We start from the raw sequence: 21,446 nt of genomic DNA, 5'->3' as shown, positions 1-21,446 counted from the left end.
GGTCAGTGTAAATAGATGAAAATACAGTTAAATTGGGTTAACAACAAACAAGATAAAATTTACCTGGTCACCTTAATTTTTTGAGTTAATTCCTGTGCCAGATATTGTTTTAAAAAAATTTAGAAGAGTTAGGATTTGAAAATTCACTTAAGAATGATAAGGCTATTTGAATTATCACGGATAAATGGATTTTGCTGTGTTCAAAGAAGAAAGGAGATATTTTAATAATAAAAATACAGAAGTTATAGAGACTTAATTTTTGATAAATGTATACATTTAGGTATAATTCTAACATATATAGGATCTTTCACTGTTAAATTAGCATTTCCCCCACTTGAATAAAAGAGAATATGATGTCCTCGTGTGAAGTCAATTTTGGCTTAAAATTAGGAAAAAAATTCTATCTGAATACTCCAAAAATGTAACAAAATAGAACATCATAATAACCAACACTTTTTGATTAGTCAACAAAAGCTAGTATTTGTTGAAATCTTATGAAGGCCAAGTACTCTTCTAAATATTTTACATGTACACTGTATTATTTAATTCAATCTTCATGATAACCTGTATAGTGGGAACAATTATTAACCCTATTTTACACAATAAGTCCCAAGGAAGTTTATCTTGCTCAAGGGCAGATTAGTAAACAGAGAAATTAGAGTTTGAATAGGGGCAACCTGATGTCTGAGTCTGAGTTCTTCATCACCATTTTTGCCTGGTTACTGAAATCACCTGAATAAATGGTAAAATATCAGTAATGGCTCTATTTCCTGTTAACAGTGTTAACAAGGAACAGACTGACAGTGACCAGAGGGGAGGGAGGCAGGGGAGAAGAAGAGAAAGAGAAGGAAGACTCTCGTCAAGAAACTCATATAAATGACCCATGGACATGGACAATGGTGTGGGGGTGGGGATTGGCTGTGGGGGTGGGGTGGTGGACGGGACATTGGACAACAACAGGGGGAAAAACTGGGACAACTATAACAGAACAATAAAAAAAGAGAGAATAAAAAAAACGTTTCCAAGATTTCATTTTAGGTCAGATTGTGACCACTGCCACCTCCCAGACTTTATAGCCAACGGAACCTCATGCTGAAGTGTGAAGTCTATGCGATGGAGTTGCCTATGTACAAATTCAGCAATCTGGGTTTTATACTAAGGACACAGGAAATCACTGGAGAATATTGTTCAGAAGAGCAGCCTATCGCTGTGAAGGTTTGAAAGAAGTCTAGAGTGTGAATCCCTTCCGGGCAGGAGGTAAGATTAAAGGCTATTCTAAGAGCTCAGGCAAGAGAACATGAAGGTCAAAATGAGGCAGAGCAATGAGGTAAAGAAGAGATGATTTGAGCATTTCTGAAGTAGCTTCAATAAAATTCAAGGTTTGCCTGCACAGTGGTAGAGAAGAAGATGTAAAAGCTTAAGAATACTCCAAAGTTTTATTTGGGGAGACTTGATGCACAGGAAGTAGACATCTCTGGCTTCCCAACCCTCACAAATCTTCATCTTCCTTGGAGTCCAGTTTCATGTAAAGGAACCCCATATATATTGAGAAAAACAGAATAAAAGTTGTTTTGAAAAATTATTCTGCCCTGAGATATTAAAGCAAGAGGAAGACTGAAAACAAGGATAATAGTGAGGACTCTTTTGCAGGAAGAAACCCAAGTCAACTGGAAATTAAATTGTAAGGATGAAGAGGGGCGCATGAATAGCTCTGAGTATGTCCTTAAAATTTTTTGAGTGACTGGGTCAAAATGTAGGCTAGAGTTAAGGGTACTGACGGACAAAAGGATGCTGAACAAACTTATACAATAGTTTCCTTTAGGTCACATTTTGATAGGAATTTCAACAATAACACACCCATAGTGCTACCTATTTAAACAGTACTTTTGTACCAACAGTACTGAAATCAACAGATAAGAAATAAGTTATTCCTTCTCTTTTCTAAAACTTTGAAAACTTGCTAATAAGGAACTAAAACTGTTACAGAATCCCCAAAGTCCGTCTAGTTTTTGCCACCATCTGCAATAATTACTCGGTGTGTAATTTCAACAGAATTCCCAGGCTCTTCAATCTAGGGGTGGGAGATTTATTTTACCTTTATGCTATGGAAAAGGATAGTAAGACGTGCATAGCATTCTATGTAACAGATAATCTTGTGTGGTAAAGGCATTGGATTTATATATAGTAACTCAAAGTTCTCCGATTTATATCTTATAAATGCTGACAAGACCCAAGAACCTATGTGTTGCAAAACTTTCTGCCACCTGAATTAAAAAAATATTAATATGGGTTTTTTGACAACAACCTCCTAGCATTCAACTGTCCTTTAAATATATAAACACACTGATTGTAGCAAGCAAGTCTTTCATTTTATTTTTGGCAAGGTGGTTTACTCTTCTTTAATGAGATTTTGTTCTCTACATTAATAAGTAATACATAAAATTTTGAAAAAAAAATGGAGTGATTTTTGATCAGACAATAGACATAGCCTTTGCTAATACCAACGTATTTATGCTTTTTAAGAGTAGGTGAATATTTCCACAGTTTATTTCACTCTTACAGACTTCTCCTATAACAACTGATCTTTCCAGAAAGGGTGTTGAAAATAGATTATTAACTAAAATAAAATATTTTTTAAAATTATATTAAAAAGACATGTCATTAAACAGTGAAAAATAACCCCTTTCCTTGATACAAATTTTGTTAGTATGGATGAACATAAAAAATAGAAAGAATATTTTGACATTTTAAACAGTCAACCAATATAAACAGTGAATAGAATTTTTATTTAAAGAAAAACTGAATTATAGATTCACCAGAAAGGCCAATAACTTTTTAAAGCCACATTTATTTAAAAATTCAACAGAAGACAGTCTGATCACTGAGGGGAATGTTAGAAGAGCATGTTACAAAAATCCCAACAATTATTGGAGATGGGCATGAAACACACTTATGCAGAAGAGCAAAATGTCTCCTTGGTATTTTATGAACCATAGTCTGTATCCTTCTACCATTTCAAGCAGGATATATGTCTGGATAAAACATTAGATGGCTTTAAGAGCTTATATTAAAGTTTTGTTTTTTCACTTGAGACACTTTTCAATAATTAGCAGGTAAAAAAAGGAGAGGCCATTCCATTTGAGAGATAACCAAAGCAATGCACAGCAAGAAACAGTGAACAATTACTGCTTGTTATAAACCAACACCTCAGTATGAATCAAAGATCATTCTTTTTCTCTTTTCCAAACAATGAAAACATTCAATATCATACAGTGATGCAGAGTGACTAAAATGATGGACCACTCAGGCAAGATGTGAGAGGAGGTGGTAAAACCATAACAATATTGTCCCTTAGAGATAATTTGCAGCAAAAAGGTCTGCCTGGAGCATCCTGTGAATTAGTCTCACCGTACAGGTGTGTACCACCGCTGAGGTAATTAGTGTACTTTATTTTCGCAAATAATACAAAATTAGTAGTGCAGAGAAAGAGAAAGTTAATAGTGCCAACCCAAGGCTACACCATTTAACAGCATACTGGTGTCTATCTAGTGCCTAACTTCTCTTACTAATAATTCACAATCGGAGTGTTGAACAACTTCTTGTCTTTTAAATGAGGAAATAATCCCATCCTTTCATGTTGATTTACTCTGCAGTTTTTAAACATGGATATCATCAATACTGGTGGTATTAATGTACACGAGAAGAAACATAGAGCTAGAAGGAACTTTAGAAAGAATGCTGTCCTTTTCTATCATTTTAATGGTGATAAAATAGAAGCTTACAGAATTCAAGAGTTTAGGTAGTTAGTATTATATCTGGGACCAAAGCTCTGATTTTCTGACTTCTTTTCACTTGTAATAGTTTGTTATTTGAAAAGAAAAAATGAGCTATAAGGCTGTTTTAAAAACAGGGAACAAAGGTTATTTGAACTGAAAGATGAAAATGAGAATTGTTTTTAATTAAGTAAATAAACATACATATTTATTAGAGTTACTGAATACTTCTATTATATCTCTTTTCTTTTTTCATGAATAATATTAAGATTTGAAGGCATTTAGTTTTGGCTAAAATAGACCCTTGATCACAGACAGTTAATCCTCTCCTTCCAATTTGCCTTCTCATCTACCAGATGCAAGTGAAAAAAGCATTTACCTCTGAAATGAGTTGAGAAGGGAAAAGGTGTATCATTGTTGGAAACTAGGAAGAAAGAGCTGCACATGCCCTAAGTGTCTTTTTCTAGTTACAGTCCAGCAGGAGCAGATGGAAGGAAAGCTAAATTTTGCCTGACAGTGGGCATAAGGATGATCACTATGACTCAGAAATAAATGGGGGATGTGCCCGTAGAGCACAATAATTACAATGAGACCCTATGGCAAGGGCTGGAGGAAGAATACGTTTCATAGCAATAGTAGTACACTGAAGATTTCAACAATATTTCTGAGCTGTCCAGCAGATGGCAAAATCTGTGCCCAGCTTACAACAGGTGCAGACAGCCATGCCAGACAAAGAACAGGAATACTACTCCCCATGAAGACAACTGAATTCAGGAAATAATGCATCACTTCCAAGGATTCAGTCCTGGCCTTGATTAGCTCTTATTTTCCTTTGACCACTGGACCAATGAACTGGCAAAGTTGTAACAACTGGGAATTTAAAGATATCTCTCTTGCCTAAAAGATTTTTAGGCGTTTATAGGAAACTAACAATAGTTGATACAACCATCTCAAATCTCATGTTACACAGTATAGAATTTTCTGTGGCAGAATGAGTTAGCATAGAAAGTCACCAGACATATAAAAAGATGTCATTGTTCAAAATAAGAGCCATGTTCTTAAAAATTAGTGCAGCTATCTTCTTATGAAATAGATTACTACATGAAGCAGAAAAAGACATGTTAATGTTAAAAACTACTCTGATTAAGATTAAGAAGACATTTTAAACATGAAAGTAAAGCTGACAATTAGCCAGAGAATCCAACTGGAGACTGCATGGTACCTTTAAGTATAGCTAAATTCAAAGTATAATACAAATAGCAACAGCAGATTCGAAAACACAGAAAATTAAGTCCATTAAATAGAAGACAAACTCAAGATGGTTCCACAGATCTAAGGGGAAAAAGTAAGGTACAAATTTATTGTTAAGATTACAAATGATATATGAGGCAAAAACCCAGAAGGCACTTTAATTAAAGAGAGTGATTTTAGAAGGGAAAACTAAAGCAAACATAGTAGTTGCAATAATTTTGAATCTCAGGAAAGGATGGAGTCATTATATCAAAAGAGTCTTTAAATAAAAGGAAACATCAAATAACAGGTAAACTAATTAAAATAAACAAAAATCTATACATATCCTGTTAAGCTAGAGAAGGTTAAAAAATTAAGATACAAGTCCTTCAACTTTCCAATAGGGAAAAATTGCTAGTGTCCAAAGAAAGAAAAAGCATAAGCAAACTTCCGGTTGTGTCTTATCTTCCTGATGTTAGATATCAGAAAATATAATAACGAGAAATTTTAGAGAAAAGTATTTGTACAGCAACAAATTGTCATTCCTATAGGAGGGCACGAGAGAAACATTCTCACACAGCAAGAGCTGAGTAAATATATCATCAATGTATCCTTCATGAAAAGATTATTCTAAGGTATATTTCAGCTCTACAGAAGATGGAAAGAATGGGGAAATTGTAATATTAAAAACAAACAAACAACACTCAGTTAGGACATGGAGTTAAACCACAGGGCTAAATTGAAATCGATGTTGTCATCATGTTTATAAAACAATACACTTATAAAGAACAATTCTTTAAATTAATATAAAACACCAAATTTTATATATATATATATATATATATATATATATCTCATCCTCACTTGATGACAATATTTTGAGAGAGAGGGAGAGAGAAAAAAACATCAACGTGAGAGAGAAACATTTATTGGTTGCCTTCTGGTATGTTGCCCTGACATGGAATCGAACCTGTGATGTTTCAATTTATGGGCGGATGTTCCAACCAACTGAGCCACACTAGACAGGACCTAAATTATATTTTTTAAAAACTAGTTGAACAGGAAAAGAAAATTTAATGTTTTTATTTTATATGGGGATAGTTAATAGACACTGTTTCATTTATGATGCTAACAATTTCTTTTAAAATAATGGAATGAAAACAAGATTATATATTCATTCCAAATAACTAGAAAAAAGAGGGGGGGTGAAAAGAATAAAACTATATTTGACAGAGTCTAATAGGCAAATTGGGAAAAATAATAAAGAATGAAAGTAGAAACCACAAAACAAGTTATAAGAAGAAAGATCAAATATATCTAATGCTTATGGTAATAAACTGTGAATTGGTTTGTTCACATTGAATAACAAAGAGTACCAAATTAGATCACAAAGCAAAAGTTGAACAGATGATGTTTATTTAAGAGAAGTATGGGATGAATTGCCAAAATTAAAAATAAGAAATGGGCTAAAATATATCAGGCAAACACAAACAAAAATGTAAGTTTTGCAATGTTATTAGAGACAAAATTTATTTCAAGCCAAAAATAACTTAAGTGGATAAATAGAATAGTTCTATATTTATAAAAGTAAATATTCCAATAAAGATATACTGGTCATAAATTTATAAAGTTAATCACAGTACAATATATTGCAACTCTTAGAAATTCAGCATAATTGTAGAAGACATAAATTTATTTATTTTAGTGTTTGAGAGACCACACATGAAAACAAAGTAAAGGCAGTAAAGATTTCAATTAAAATAATTAGCATTGTTAATTTAATAATTATGAACCAAATGTACTGTACAGAGAAAACTTTTATAATTTCTAAACCTGATCAATTATCTAGCAACAAAGCAGCAAGCAAATAAACAAGCAATTAAACAAAATAATCCTACCTCAATAAACAATAGAAAGTAGAACATGTAGGTCTAACCCCACATTGTTTGACCACAAAACATTAATCTTATAAAATGTATCTTAAATTTTATAAATCTTTGGAATTTTCTATGAAATAAATAACATATGAAAATGAAATTATTACAATGGTATAAGAAGTAGAAAGCTTAACTAGGCAAGTTATAAATAAATAAATTGAGAAATATGTTAAACTATTTTAAAACAAAAATTAAGTACTGTTTCATAGATGAGTTATTGTTCTCTTCTAAAAAAACATTTATTTCCACATTTTAAAACTGATCCAAAGCATAGAAAAATAGAAAACTATTCAAAGGTTTCTCAGAAAAAATATAAATTTGATAGTAAAACTTTACCAAAAACAAATAACTACAACCAACAACAGTAATGAGTAGAGGTAAAAATCTTAAATAAAATTAACATTTACTTAATTTAAAAATGCACCAAAAATATTATCAAAAATAGTAGTGCAAAAATATGCAATATTAAAAATATATGAATGAAATAATTGTACATCAATGGAACAATAAAGTTATGAACTATAGCCAGATGCTAAAAAGGCATTTAGGAGGTCTGACATTTATTTGTAATTATTATAAATGCTCTCTAATGAGAAATGAAAGAAACCTCCTTATATGATAAAGTTTGATTCAAATTGAATTGGTATGAATACAGTCATATCACTATTAATACTGATAAATATATTTTAGTGGTGAAACTTATAAATATTTATACTGAAGTTAGAAACAAGCTAGACATTTTTACTATTACTTTTTCCAAGAAAATTTGCCAATGTAACTAAGAGAAAATGTTGATTAAAAGTAAAGAAAACATTGATTAAAAGTAATATTGTAAAAGAGTGGATATATTTATCATAAGTATATACTGACAAAATTATATACCTAAAAAAACTAAAAGAATCAACTAAAGGTAAAATAAATAGATTATAGCTGTAGTATAGCTACACCTATACATTTCACTGTAGAAGATCATTCATCCAGAAAGTTAAATGCTGTCAAACATCTGTGCTTTTGTAATTGTACTGCAATGTGAGCATATAAGCTGTAAGTCTGCAACTCAGTTTCTTTAATGGCCATTTAGTGTTCTTGGATTTGTGGGTACATGGTCTTTGTTGCAACTATGCAACTTTCTTGTAGTGGCATGAAAACAGTGATGAATAATATGTGAAGAAATGAGCTAGGATATTCCAATAAAACCTTGCTTATGGACACCAAACTTCAATTTTCATATAACTTTCATACCATGAAATATTCTTCTTTATTGCCCAACTATTTTAAATAAAAGAGATTATAGAAGGTCATAGTTTGCTAACCCTTGACGTAAGATAAGCTATAAGTGGTCTGTCAAATGGTGTTTTCACAAACCCCTCTGTTAGGTATTATGCAAATCAAAATGGCACTCAAAACCTATGTCATGTCATGAAAAATTTTATAAACTTCAGAAAGATTTTTTTACTACCAGATATATAAATGAGAAGAAAATTTAAATATAAAGTTTAGAAAGGACAGAGAGAAGACACTGAGGGGTTTAAAAAACTAAGATAATAATATAGACAAAATCTACTTACATTTTCTTAGAATGTTTTGATTTGTATAATGTATTACATTGATTTATTAAAACATATTTTGTTTCGCTTACATCTCTTTTTGGTCTTTAATAATGAGCATATGTTTTTGAAGAATAAACCAAGGTTAAGAATTTGAGAATCCAGAAGCTGAAGAGAAAATGATGAACTCCACTGGAGCAGAAATTAAATGACTGGCTAAGTAAGGTGTTGTCTCAAATAATTCGGCAATTAAGCATTTAAAATATCCAATAAGATTCATGTTCCCTGAATCATAATATCAAAAGAGTATTGAAATCACTACTTTCTATAGAAGCTATATCATTTAATTATTTTAGGTTGCATTTTTGAAGCAGATGATTGGATGGGATAAAATGTGGTTATCTGTGTGTATATAAAAAGTACATGTGACTACTGTTGATTAATTCTGTTATTGGCTATAAAAATTACTCATGGAGTAAGAAAATTTCTTATGAATGAGTTGAGATTTGGGGAGAGAGCGAGAGAGAATGAGAGAGAGAGAGAGAGAGAGAGAGAGAGAGAGAGAGAGAGAGAGAGAGAGAGAGAGAGAGATCCCCACCATGTATCTATTATTTTTTTCTGAAAATTTTTTGTATGCTGCATCTATATCCTTTTACAAATCCCTGGGTAGTCTGCTACAACACTAAATATAAAAGCTATTTAAGGCAGTTATATTAAAGAAAACTACTGAGAGCTATTTTAACAAGTCACTTGAAGTAGAACATAATTATGTCATGAAAATAAGAAATTTCAAATAGTGTCCTGACTGAAGTTTTAAATGACTGGAGCTCAACAGATGCATTGATCACCTCCGATGGAAGGTATATTTAGGTGCTGGGTAGTTTGGTAGAACTTTAAGACACAATGTCTGTTTTTACATATTGCAAAATTTCACATAAGAGATGACCCAGGTGCACATAGATGTGTCTAGTCCACATATAACAAGTGTAATAAAGCTGCAGGATGCAAAGGAATTACAGAGGAAAATGTAACATTGCATATGAAAATATCAGAGAGCATTGTTATAGAAGTGACATTTGAATTGGACATAATAGCACATAAGTTCATATATATTTTCTAAAGCACTGGATATTATTAAAAAATTTCACTGCTACACTGAATTCTATTGAGGACAAAAATATATTCAGTGGAAATTTTTTTCAGTATATGCTGAGTGGAAAGTGATACATTATCTAATAGGGAACTGGTATATTTATGTTAGACAGAACATTCTATATATGAAGACATTGGCCTTAACAAGGACAATATTTAAGTTGCGATTTAGATGAAGACATGCATGAAAATTCTCTTGAAGAGTTAAATTGGGCAATTTCAATATCCTAGTAGTTTAGTGAAGTGAAGTCAGCATCACAGTGGCATAAGACATTCTCTATATTTTTCTATCCTATTCAACAACAAAAATTTAGCATCCATCCACAAACAAAAGTGTCTCTGTGGGAACTGTGGAATCCAGAACCATATGTCAAGGGACTCAGGAGGAGTCTCACCCATCTGTGCATCAGGTAATAAGCAAATAGACCTCAGGACCAGCTGTGGTCCCTGCAGAAGCCTGTGAACTGATTCCACCCCTTCTCAGCCATAATCCAGGAGCTCCTGAACAACACTAACTTGGGAAGCCATCCAGGGTCAAGTGAGCCTTTTTAAAAGTCCATGTGGGGATGCACTGGAGTGAAGAGGGGAAACAGCTTGCCTTTGCCTGCATCACACCTCTCCCCAGGTGGCACAGCTTAGGGCTAAGTGAGATCTTCTCTGCCATGACTTCTCCCTTGAAGGAAAGGGAGATGGGCGAATGAATGTCCAGTTTCCCCAGTTGTGCAGGACTGTGCTACAGAGACTCACTTGCAGATTCCAAACTACTAAATTGCAAGCTCCATGACTGAGGGAAGGAAGGGGATAGGGAGAGCAGGAAATAAAAATAGCAGAGAACATTAAGAGCACATGGTTCCTGAAGACCAGGAAATATACCTAGGAATCCCTGGTAGTGCATCGAACTCTGACCCCTGCAACTGGCCTGAGTGCTGCACCCACAAAGACCCCCACAACAGCTGGCTCCCTGGGCAGGCTTTTGAGGTCGTCAGCAAGAGGGAGATCTGGCAGATGTCTGGGGAGTACATGCAAAAGACCAAGCAGAAATTATGGACTGAAGAACTCAAGTGAATGAAATGAAATATGCAATAGAGATTAACAACAGCAGAATAGACTGAATAGAAGAATCTGTGAGTTATATCATAAAATAGCACCCTTGCAATAATTCAATTAGAAGCAAATAAAGAAAAGAGAATGAAAGAGTGAAGAAAGCCTATGCAATCTATGGGATACCATAGAAAGAAACACTGTGCGAGTTACTGGAATTCCAGAAGAAAGAGGGGGTGAAGCGAACAGATAGCTTATCTATAGAAATAATGGCTGAGAACTTCCCAAACCTGGGGAGAGATTTGGATATGCAAGTTCATCAAACTAATAATTTATCCCATAATTTTGACCCAAAATGATCATCCCCAAGAAATATTATAATAAAACTGTCAATATCAAAGAAAAGAATGGAATACTAAAAGCAGCAGGAGAAAAAAAGACTGTAACCTAAAAGGAACCCCAATTATGCAGTCGGTGCATTTGTCAGCTGGGAGAAAGTGGCATGATATATTCAAAGTACTGAAAGGAAAAAATGCCAACCAGAATACTCTATTCAGCAAATTTATCCTTCAGAAATGAAAGAGAAGAAAAGACTTTTCTAGCCAAACAACAGCTGAGGTAGTTCATCACCAGTCAACCTGCCTTAGAAGAAATACAAAAAGGAATTCTTTACTCTGAAATGAAAGGGCACAAATCAGTAACATGGAAACATGAAAAATATACAATGCACTGGTGAAGATAAATGTATAGACAAATTCAGAATATTCTAATATCGTAATATGGTACTACGCTAGCCACGTAACTATACTATTAAAGTTAAAGGACTAGGGTATTAAAAATAAGTATAGCTACTATAATTTGTTAGTGAGCACATGATATAAAAAGAGGTAGATTATGACATGAAAAACATAAAAAAGCAGGAGTAAAAAACAAGAATTTTTGTCTGTGTTTGAAGTTATCAGCTTAAAATAAACTGTTTAAAAGGTAAGATGTTTGGAGTAAGCCTCATGGTAACCCTGAGAATTTTGCTATGTACCTTTTTCCAAAATAGTATACTAAGTTTGCCTTCTATAAAATAGATTACAGTTATTATAATGTTGGTGGTGGAAATTTGGACTATTGACTAACTATTTGGACTACAGTCAAAAAGGTGAAACTGTCAATTAGGGTGTATTTGAACTTCATTGACTTACCTGCCCAAACTCATGTGTAGTTGAAGAAAAATATATAAAGATGTTTATGAAAACATAGTTCATAAAAGTAAAAGTTGTGGTGGTAACCTAAATATCCCTCATTATGAGATTGTAAATAATTTGTGATACACTTATATAATGTAAACCTATACATCAGCTGAAGTGACTGAGCTATGTAACTATGTATCAAAATGATCAATTCTAAGAAAAACAACAAAAACAAAAACCACCATGTAGAAGGTAAAGCAAAATGTAGGAAGATGCACTGTGATATCACTGTATAAAATTTTTAAAATAAACAAAATAAGGTTTCATATTATGTGTGTTCAAGCTGTATGGAATACAACTTAAACATAAAGTTTGTACGTGAAATTCAAAATAGCTGTTACCTGAAAAGGGAGTTATAGGAATGGGATCAGTATAGGGTACAAAGGAGTCTTCCACTGTATTTATTTTATCTCTTTTTGTAAGAATCTGAACTAATATGACAAAAGAAGTCATGATGATTTTTTTAAAGCAACAAACAAAATAAAAAGTGCAGTAAGAAATACATCCAAAGTTATCACCAATCCCATTTTGTTGCTTTGAGTGCTTTAGGTAGGCTGGGGTCAACAATAAAACCATGTGAGTAGTTTTATGTAATTTGTTCCAGAATCACCCCACATGTGTGCTTCCTTCCCTTCCTGGCCCTTCTTGCTATTGTTTTTCAGCTGCTCTCTAACCTAGCCCGCTCGACTGGATGTGCTTTCCTGCCACTTACTGTTAGCTTCCTTTACTGACCCAAGTAACCTGTCCTACTTCATGAATTTTTAATACTAAATTCTCAAATGGTTAAAGAATTTTGTCTAGGTTTGAAGACAAGGTCTCATCATTTGTTTTATGCTTCTTCTATCCAAAAAAATGTCTTTCATCAGTACTGAAAATTTCCTGTTATTATATTTTCAAACATCAAATCTCCCTCATTATCTCAATCATCACTAGAATATCTCTTTGGTGTTCCTGAAATTTTAAGTTTTACTTATTATGCCTTTTTACATCAAGAATGCCATTAATGCATTCTGGGTAAATTATCATATGCATCTACAAGTCTTTCATTCTTATTTCAGCTCTACTTAATCAGTTAAACCCATACATTGAGTTTTAAATGCTAATTCTTACTGATCTCATTTACAACGTCTGTTTAGTTTCCTTTTTCAATATCTGCCTATTCTTAGTTTATAGAGTTTTATTTTATTTCTTAACACTTTTATCATTTTAAACATGCTTATTTGTATTTTATTTTGAATTATTTTATTATCACAAGTTCCTGGGGTGGTAACTCTGTATCTTTTTGTTATGTCTGCTGAATATCTGTACAGTAATTTAGTTCTCATGTAACTTGTATTTTTTTTAATGTGTTTTATTGATTACAGTGTTACATTTGTTCCAATTTCCCTTCCCTCTGCTCCCCTCCACCCGGTGGCCCCTCTTCCTCCCCTTGTCCCCCACTTTTAGTCCATGTCCATTGGTTGTGCATATAGTTCTTCTCAACCTCTCTCTGTCTATTCCATTCCCTCCTACTATGCTTCTTAATTCCTATACCATTTCCCTCCCTCTTCCCCTTCCCCTTCCCTGCTGACCTCCCCTCAATATGCTCCCCATACCTATAGTTCTTTTCCACTCTCATTGCCAATTTAGTTTGCCTTTGTTTCAATTCCCTAGCTTCTGTTGTTGTTTCTTGTGATGCAGTTTTCATTTTAGTGTTCATAGTTTTGATCCTCCTTTTTCTAAACCAGTCCCTTTAACATCTCATATAACAGTGGTTTGGATCTAATGAACTGTTTCAGTTTTATTTTGTCCTGAAAACACTTTCTCTGCCCTTCTATTCTGAATGACAATTTCGCTGGATAGAGTATTCGTGGTTGTAGGTTTTGGATTTTCATTACTTTGAATATTTCTTGCCAGTCCCTTCTTGCCTGCAGGGTCTCCCTTGAGAAGTCAGCTGATAGTCTAATTGGGACCCCTTTGTACATGATTCTTTTCTTCTCTCTTGCTGCTTTTAAGATTCTCTCTTTATCTTTAACTCTTGACATTTTGATTATAATGTGTCTTGGAGTGGTTCTCCCTGGGTCCAGTTTTTTTGGAACTCTCTGTGCTTCCTGGAACTGTAAGTCTATTTCCTTCCTCAAGTTTGGGAAGTTCTGCTTTATTATATTTTCACTTAATTTTTCAATTTCTAGTTCATCTTCTTCGCCTTCTGGCAAACCAATTATTCTTATGTTTGGTCTTTTATAACTATTCCAGAGGTTTCTGATCCTCTCATCATTTTCCTTGCTTCCCGTTTTTTCTCTCTGCACTGGTTGACTGTTTGTTCCTTCTCTGTGTTCTGGTTTGTTGATTTGAACTCTGGATTTTATTTCCTCACCATCTGTCTCGTATGAGGTTTTGTTCCTTTCAGTATGAGTGTTTTTCGATTCTTCCTCATCTTTTTCCAGATCTTTTGTTAATTCTGTAAGCCACCTGATAACAATGGCCCTGAACTGAGCCTCTGACAGGTTTCTTATTTGTTCATCTGTCAGGTTCTTCATCTGTTGCCTGGTGAGCTGTGCCACCGGGATTTCTATAGTTGTCTGCCTCATTTTGACAGATGCGTTTTGTTTTCTTGGGCCGGCTATAGGGGACAGTGCCTGTGTACTCGTTACAACTCGGCGACCAGTGGCAATCCGCAACCTATTTCACAGCGCCGTGGCGCTTTGTGTGGGGGCGGGGGTCCAAGATGGATTCCTGCAGTTATTCCGCTAGGAGACCGGGATCCGTCCTCCCGCCCTCTGGGCCTCACTGTTCGGTGATGTGGTGGTTGCTCTTCCCAGCGTTAGGGTCAGGAGCTGCTGGGGTTTGACTGCAGCTGGGATTGCTGTCCCTGCCGCTGTCCCTGGTGCTACCGCAAACAGCACCGCCTACTTTTGCTCTTACCTGCCCAAAGAGCGCCGCTGGTTTATAACTTTGTATGTTGGGCTTCCGTGTAGTTTTATTTTCTGGAATTTCTAGTTATCTTTTGTTTTGAAGTAGTTGTATTCCTCTCTAGTTGTAGAGGGAGACCGAGCGAGTTCGTCTAAGCCTCCATCTTGGCCGGAAGTCTAACTTGTTTTTTTTTTTTTAATTGTAGGTTTATGTTAAGTTTTCTTTCTTTTAAGGTCTAAAGTTTTGAGAAAATGACCTTCCATTATTTTACAATTGCTTTCTGCTAAGTATTAAATGATATTGGCCTGGATCATCAGATAAATTAAAATTAAAACCACAATAAAATATCACCTCACACCTGTCAGCATGACCATCATCAATAAATCAACAAACAACAAGTGCTGCTGAGGATGTGGCAAAAGGGTAACCCTTGTGCACTGATGGTCGAATTGCGCATTTGTGCAGCCACTGTGGAAAACAGTATGGAGTTCCCTCAAGAAATTAAAAATAGAACTACGTTCTGACCCCCAAATTCCACCTCTGGGTATTTAGCCGAAGAAATCCAAAACACGAATTTGAAAATATATATGCATCCTTATGTTCACTGCAGCATTATTTACAATAGCCAAAATATAGAAGCAACCTAAGTGTCCATGGACAGAACACTAGGTAAAGAAGATGTGGTACATATATACAATGGAATATTACTTACCCATAAAAAATGAATCTTACCAATTGCTAAAACATGGATGAACCTAAAAGGGATCATGCTCAGTGAAAGAGAGAAAGACAATATCATGTGATTTCACTTATATGCAGAATCTAAAAAACAAAATAAATGAACAAACAAAACAGAAACAGACTCATAGACACAGAGAAAAAACTGATAGTTGCCAGATAGGAGGGGTGCTGGGGACCTGAATGAAAAAGGTGAAGTGATTAAGAAGTGCAGACTGGAAGTTACAGAATAGTCACAGGGATGTAAAGTGCAGCGCAGGGGATATAGTCAATAACATGGTAATAACTGTGTATGGTGCCAGGTCGGTGCTGGAATTATCAGGTGGATATGTCCTAAGTTACATAAAGGTCTACTGTGTTGTACACTTAAACTAACATAGTATTGAATGTCAATTGTTATTAAAATTACAAAATAATAATTTTTTAAAAAGATACTGGCCTAATACCAATTTCAACATTACTTTAGACACAGAGGAATTACTTTTCACAGAATAGTATATAGCCAAATTCCATTTGACATGATGCAATCCTAGGGTTTTAATTCTTTCTAAAATACTTTTCTCCAAAAGACAGAACAGATAAAAGTATCCTTGAATCCTGGACAAGCAGATTACATTTTCAAATTCTTATTTCAGTGAGAATACAACTCTCTGAGGCTTTATGCCCTACACAGCAGTTCTCAGTTTCAATTCTCCATATTACAAAGTTCAAGACCATATCCTTGTATTTTCACAGGCTTTACAACTAAGCCCTCTGAAAATTTAGACCTTATTCTAAATGAGATATAACCTTCCTTTACTCCTCAGATCTCTGTGTCAGCTTTCATGTTTATCACTCAGGACTTTAGTTACTTCTTTATTTCTGAATACTGTAGTTTTCTCTTTATTTATTAAGAGCTTAACTATGTATTTAAAGAAGCAGTTATATTTGTTAAAGCTTGAGTTTCTAGATGTTGGTAAAGGAGTTTCACATTTACTCAGTCTATGATGAAGTTGCCAGAACTGAAAATTTTCATAGGTTTTGTGAAAATTATGACTTTAATTTTAATAGATCTCATTCACTCTTAAAATAAGAAGCTATGGATCTCAGGATGTGTTGTAGAACTAGTCAGAAGGTGTCAATACAGGCCTTTTTCTGAAAACTGGTGGAGAGGCTATAATCAAATGCAAAAGGATTTCCCATACTCAGTTATTTCTGAGTCTAGGCTAGTAATAATGGCATGTATTTACTAACATAGTTGTTTATGCAGACAGTTGACTCCCCTGAGGAATTAGGCTCAAAATTCATAGTTACATTATTCCTGGTGATATAAGTAAGGATTCAATAAGAGTCATTAAAGATTTCAGTTCGTGGATTTATCAAGAGCAGTAATTGAGCTCCTTAGCTTCATGTTCTTTATCTACATTGATGGGCCATTTTACATTTTAACTTTCAGACACCTAAGCACCTAAATCACGGATCATTCATTTGGGTGCTCTAATCAAATATAAAATATGGCGTAGTCCTTTTTTTAAAAAAATTTTCCCCTCTTCTAACGGTTAGAAATGGGGTGAATGTACATCACAGTTTGCTTGGGACAGTCCTGATTCACTCCTGTTCTGGAGAAATTTTTCACAAACCACATTGTGGTTTAGATTATATACTTTCTGGTCACTCTGTCTGGTCACTCAGTCTTCTGGAACCACTGATGCAGGAAACAGCAAGTGTCAGTCTGAGTACTTCTCTCGTACCTCCTAGCTGCCTGACAATTTCAGAACCACCACAGCTGCTCAGTCCAGGGAAGACACAGAACAGAAGAAAAACCTCCCAGCTGGTAATGCTGGGTTGATAAAGATACTGTTGCAATTGCCCCCTGACTGGCTTGCTTCATGTCTTAAGATATTTCACCTTTTGACATCAGTTACTCAGAGAAGGGAGACAGTGTCAATCTTCTCTTATCATAGTCTTATAAATTTATTATGATATTCCAACCAATCCACTATGTGTCATATGAGCCTAATAAAGACTGCTGTTCCATTGTCATTCTCCCACACATATCACCCAAAACAAAATGTACCAGGAAATAATTTTGCAATCACATAATTGCTTATTTATTTGTTAATACCACCATAACATGCTCATACTGCAAGTGTATTATAATCCCAAATGATCCTAGATACCAATCATTAGAAGACAATCATTCTAAAATATAATAATTTTAAAAATTCACAGTACTTCTTGAGGGTGATTGCTTCCTAAGATCATTTTATTCCAGCATGAAATTAATTTTTAATAAGTAGAAAGAACGTTATAATTTTCTCACATTCAAAAATCTTTTAACACATTATGACAGATAAAATACATTTAAATACTCATGATTTTCAAACCATTTCTTCAAAAATTTTTACAAATAACAAAAGGTCCTTATATATTAGAAAATATTTTTCATTATTAATGTAGTTAGCAATTATATGTTCTTCCAAATGAAGATCTTGACTTAAAAGTTTAATGGAATATTCCCAGGAAAAATCTACAAAGTCCACCTCGACCTCTGCTTCCACCCATACCTCCGATTTCTCAAAACCCCAAAGGTAGTAAGGAGAGATGACATTAATCTATGAATATCATGGGGAAATAAGCCAGTAGCTTTTACTTTGAGTTTTAATATCATTTCATTTCATGTCCTTAAAGCAGCCCATCTTTTTCAACATAAAAATAATATTTCAGTAGGCATTAGTATATTGCCAATGATATTCATCATCTTTAAAATGTATATAAAATTATAATGTGCCTTAAAACCAATATAAAATTACAATTTTGATGATTAAAGGTATTATTTGCTTTCATAGGCATTATGACTCCTTTTTTGAATTCCAAAGCAAGATCTTCCACCAACATAAACAAATAATTTTTTTTCAAAAATCTTACTGTTACTATATTTAAGCAAAAATAGAAATCATATTAAACTTGTATCCTAAAGATAATAGACATGTGAAGCAACTCTCAGCAAAATCCAAATCCATAGTGTTTTAAAATATATATTAACATTGTTAAAATTTTTTTCTAATTGGTTTCCCTTTGAGTTACACTTGTTTGTAACTATTATCAATATTTAAAGCACCCTGAATAAAATCCATTAATAATTTATAGTGGCAAAATCAGAAAAAGTAGAGGAAATTTTTTTTTCTACTGGCAGCATCTGAAAGTGGTTTGGAATTGATGTTAAAAGTATTTGTGACCTTTGCTAGAAAAGTTTTTCAATAGAAATTTTAGAAGAGCTTAATACATACCTTCTAGCATGTGTGCTTTGAGTAGAAATCTGAAATACATTGTTCTAAGGCCTGCTTTGTATTTTCTATCACCTATTATAAAATTATGAAATAAATATTTTGCAAAGAGACTCAACAACAAAACCAAACACAGAACTGGATTCTTTGAAAATGCTCTGAACTGAGAAGTGGTGAGCCTGGTTTCTTGCATGGTGAGCATACACCTCAAAACCTCTAGTACCAAACATTGTTCATGACCCTCTTGTGTGTGCACAATGACTGCTAATGGAATTGAACTTGGGTTAGTGTTTGTGTTTCAGATCATCAGCCATCCCATCCACACCCCCTAAAGTGCCACACTGATGATCAGGAAAAGATGGAGACAAATAAACATCAAGTTCTGAAATGGATGAGTTGAGTTCCATAGTTGGCAATCATAATCCAAAATTTCCTATGAAAAAATGTTTTAAAAAAATCACAAATAAAATCTAAATTTCATCCTAATATTTTAATAGCTGGGAACTACAGCTGGATAAAGATAATCTCATCCAAGACTTAATAGCAGAATGAGGTTGTTATGAGGGCATCTAGAGGTGACTCCCTGGGGAAGAAGAGGATGAACACTGATGCGGAAGGGGAAATCTGCCTTTATAATGTTGCTCACAGTCAGCCTTGAGGTGAGGAAAGGGATGTATCTATCTGAACCTTTATCTGTATTTCTACCTAAATGCTGACTTCTGCCCTTTTCAGGCTAACATGTCAGGCTCGCCGTACAGCCCAACAGAGTCAGGTATAGGAACAAGGAAGTGATATTTCTAACCAGTCAATTCTGATCAGAACTGAGTTAATCTGAACCGAGAAAGGAGTTCTCTGTGAAGAACAGGATTCTTCATGATGCCTGAGTCTCCCTCAAGACCTCACTCACATTGCCATTCCGTGGTATGTGAGTGCAAGGGGATGCTTAGACATTGGCTCTAGGAAAGATGCAGGAGGATTCTGGAACTGTCAATAGAAAAGATAAAGAACTTTCCTAAGGGTGGTTAGGGAAGGAAGTGTGTCATTAAATTGACTTGCTTTTCTTTTTATACATATCCTGTAAAAGTACAAATGTAACTGATGGAGGAAAAGGCCAGAGCTTAAATAATTAATTCAGATGATGGCAAAGCAGACCTTATTAATCAGACTGGATCCCATACTAGATATGTATTGGTCTAATCCTATGAAAACAGGTCATTCTGAACAAGAAATGGGTTAACTGGTGTACAAAAACCTTAATGTGAAACACATTAGTTTCCAATTCAAGGATTAAGGGGACAAAAATGTGCTCCGCTGGAAAGTGTTTTGCTCCTGAAGATAAATTATTTTTTCCCAGAGTTCATATGCTACAAATACCCTTTTTGATGACCCAAATGATTTAAATAGAAGAGAGATTTTGTCTTACAGACATGGATTTAATTTCCAAGAACCTAAAGTGAGTAACATCAGCTTTCCTTTATATCATCTCCTACCCCATCTTCCTGTCTCAAAGAAAAATACATTCTTGAACCTTCCCTCTCTTATCTCCTGTAGGACTGCAATTTACTTTTTATTTCTCCTTTCCTTCACAATATTTTCTTTACTGACTTAATAACCTTACTCCATGAAGGGGCTCAGTTTTCTCTAATACTAACTAAAATCAAATTTCCCTCAACAGTACATTTCCCCTCAATAAAAAAATGCTATCTCCTCTCTTTCACTGGTAAAAGGCTTAAAATCTAAAATTAAGCTTTCTCATTTCCTGTTTAGTCCTCAGTCTGAGCCCCTGTCTCTGTAGATCTACTAAACCTCTTAAAATACATCCATGACCTAATAATAATAATGAAGTCCATCAACTCCCACCCTATTAACTTACTATCCAACCACATTGTGGGTTTGCTACTGTTTCTGAGCCCTATTTTGGTCATCAACTTACCTGCCTCATCTCCTGTGGCTTTGTTATTCCTACAACTTCTCCCATTACCTTTCCAGTTAATTAGTACCCTTTCTAGATTCATTTGACTCCACCTCATCTTCAATTTATATCCCCAGTCATCTTCACTCCACTTTTATTCCCCAAAGATGTTTATTTACATGTGACCTAATTCTTGCCACAGCTTCATACATATCCATATATTCAGCTTTGTCTTTTAATCTAAAACCTGCACATAAAACTTCCACCAGATACAATGTATCTACATGAGAGTATATGTTAGTATGTCAAAGGCATAACATCAAAAGCCAAATTCATTGTCCTTATTTGTACTGCCTCATTAAAAAACAAACAAAAAACACTACCTTCGGGTTTCAATCAGATTGGACTTTTAACATTTTCTATAATTTCCCTAAATAATGTTCCCTAGTTCTCTATTTCCTTGTATTTGCTAGCCTCACCTTTGTGCCTAAAATAAGCAACTTTTAATTTATTTACACTCAATTCACTCTGACCTCCTCATGCACAGGAAATAGTGACTGTTGGCTTATTCTGACTCTCAAATATAACACAGTACCAGGTGGAATACAGGTATTCACATACCTGTGCCATTCACTTTTTCATCTTAATTTTCATGTTTATAATATTTTCAGCAATAGTACTATCTGTACATGCATATTTCCATGTTAAACTCCATGC

Source organism: Furipterus horrens, unplaced genomic scaffold (assembly GCF_987537825.1).
Source record: "Furipterus horrens unplaced genomic scaffold, mFurHor1.1.pri manual_scaffold_1, whole genome shotgun sequence".
Lineage (NCBI taxonomy): Eukaryota > Metazoa > Chordata > Mammalia > Chiroptera > Furipteridae > Furipterus > Furipterus horrens.
Note: the sequence above shows the minus strand (reverse complement) of the source record.